This window comes from Charadrius vociferus, unplaced genomic scaffold, assembly GCF_000708025.1.
Source record: "Charadrius vociferus isolate BGI_N301 unplaced genomic scaffold, ASM70802v2 scaffold1036, whole genome shotgun sequence".
Classification (NCBI taxonomy): Eukaryota; Metazoa; Chordata; class Aves; order Charadriiformes; family Charadriidae; genus Charadrius; species Charadrius vociferus.
In genome coordinates, this window is record NW_009648816.1 from 258,371 (window position 1) to 261,062 (window position 2,692).

A 2,692-nucleotide genomic window follows, 5' to 3' on the forward strand; every position below is an offset into this window, starting at 1 on the left:
TTAAAACTTCCATTGCGCCATGGGAGCAGGGGGCGGGTGCAGCACCACACTTTCAGGAACTGCTTGGCACAGTCGGTCGCTGACCCGTTAGCGAAACGCAGCCGTAATTACCAGGGGAGCTGTGGGTTCTGCTGCCACGAGGGGTGGGAAGGGAAGAATCTTAACGGACATTGCTTGTGCCCTTCGTTAACCGGATAGACAAAAACAATGCAAAGCCCATTTTTGTCCTAACTCTCTGCAGTTTTTCTTGTACTAATTAATCCGTCTCCCTCAAGGTGCGTCAGGGCCTGGTCCCCGGCCCGGGAGTCCCGTAAAGTCCTGTCCTCGCTACGGCAATGAATCCTCTGGCTGGCAGCTTCCCTTCCCGCATCCCAAACCATTCGGTGGGCGCCGGGGAGGAGGTTTTAAAGTGTCTCGGTTAGGAGAGGCTGCTCTGGGTCGGCGGGGAGCTGTGAAATGGGGCGCCGTCCCACTGGGAGGGATCGCTGTCTGCCACAGGTCCCGGAGGAAGAAGAGGAGCAAAGCCTTTAAACCACCGTCGCGGGGAATGCAGCCGCACCAGCTCCTGGGAGACCACGGCACCCTGGCGCGGTGTTTTCAGCAGCTCATGGGTCGGTCATGCCGTGTGCTGGAGGTGCCGTGACGGGGCTGTGAGCTCACCAGCCTTCCCGGCTGGCCGCGGAGATGCTCGTGGGGTAGGAGGTGCCATTGTCCCAGGTTTTAGCTGATTCCTTCTCTGAAATCTCCCTGCTTCCACCGGCCACCTCGAAACCCACTGTGCAATGCAGAAATTTTGGATATCAACCCCTCACTGCTTCCCTTCTCCCCCAAGCGCGGCGTTGACCAAGCTCGCGCCCCCTCCCAGCCTTTCTCCGGGCAGCACACGCTGCCCATGGCGGTTTGAAGTCAGTAATAGGGTGATGGTGCTGAAACGCTGAAGACAACTGGCCCAGCTCCCGCTGTTTGGGACAGGAGGGTTTGTGCAGTGGAAGTGTGGCTGAAAACATAGAATCAAAGTATGGTTTGGGTTGAAGGGACCTTCAAAGACCATCAAGTCATCCCCCCCTGCCCTGGGCACCGACACCTCCCACCAGCCCAGGTTGCTCAGAGCCCTGTCCAACCTGGCCTTGAACACCTCCAGGGATGGGGCAGCCACAGCTTCTCGGGGCAACCTGCGCCAGGGGCTCACCACCCACACAGACAAGAATTTCTCAGATCTCACCTAAATCCCCCCTCTCTCAGTGTCAAACTGTTCCCCCTCATCCCACGGCTCCCCTCCCTGATACAGAGTCCCTCCCCAGCTCTCCTGGAGCCCCTTTAGGCACTGGAAGGGGCTCTGAGGTCTCCTCGGAGCCTTCTCTTCTCCAGGCTGAACCTCCCCAACTCTCCCAGCCTGTCCTCCCAGCAGAGGGGCTCCAGCCCTCGCAGCATCTTGGTGGCCTCCTCTGGCCGTGCTCCACCAGGCCCATGGAGGAATAGATGCAAGACGCCATAGCAAGGAACTGGATGTGAGCGAGGTTGGGGAGAGGGGTTTGGAGGTGCAGGAGAGGGTTTGAGGTGCGAGCGTCCAGGTCAGGATGTGGGAAAAGGGCTGGAGGGTGAGGAGGCAATCTGCCCCATGCCAGCTCCTGCTGGCCAGGGTCAAGTGTTGGAGCTTCTCTGCCCATCCCCCCAGGGGGAATGGCTTTGGGAGCTGGCATCAGCCACGCTGAGCCAGCAGTGGCTGGGCACAGGGGTCTTGGGTTCGTGTGTGAAAAAGGGCAATGTGGGTGGCGAAGGGTCTGGAGAACATGTCTTATGAGGACGTTGTGAGTTTGCAGGAGGGGTCTGCATGGGTTCACCAAGGGGAAGTCATGCTTGACCACTCTGATTGCCTTCTATGAGGGCACGAGTGGCTGAGGGGAGAGCAGTGGACATTGTCTACCTCGACTTCAGGAGAGCTTCTGACACTGTCTCCCATAATGTCCTGTAGGTATGCTGGGCAGTGTGGGGTAGGGCAGTGGGCAGCGAGGTGGATGGAGAACAGGCTGGATGGCAGAGCTCAGAGGGTTGGGGTCAGTGGTGCGGAGTCCAGTTAGAGGCCTGTAGCTCATGGTGTTCCCCAGGGGTCAGCACTGGGTCTGGTCTTGTTCAACTTGTTCATCAATGACCTGGCTGAGGGGACGGAGCATACCCTCAGCAAGTTTGCTGGTGACACAAAGCTGGGAGGTGTGGCTGACATGCTGGAAGGCTGTGCCCCCATCCAGTGACCTGGACAGGCTGGAGAGTTGGGTGGAGAGGAACCTCTTGAAGTTCAACAAGGGCGAGTGTAGGGTACTGCATCTGGGGAGGAATAACCCCGTGCACCAGTACAGGTTGGGGGCTGACCTTCTGGAGAGCAGCTCTGTGGAAAGGGACCTGGGAGTCCTGGTAGACAGCAAGTTGCCTGTGAGCCAACAATGTGCCCTGGTGGCCAAGAAGGCCAATGGCATCCTGGGGGGCATCAAGAAGAGTGTGGCCAGCAGGTCAAGGGAGGTCATCCTTCCCCTCTTCTCTGCCCTGGTGAGGCCATGTCTGGAGCACTGTGTCCAGTTCTGGGCTCCCTGGGTCAAGAAGGACAGGGAACTGCTGGAGAGGGTCCAGTGGAGGCTATGGAGATGCTCAGGGACTGGAGCATCTCTCTGCTGAGGAAAGGCTGAGAGCCCTGGGGCTG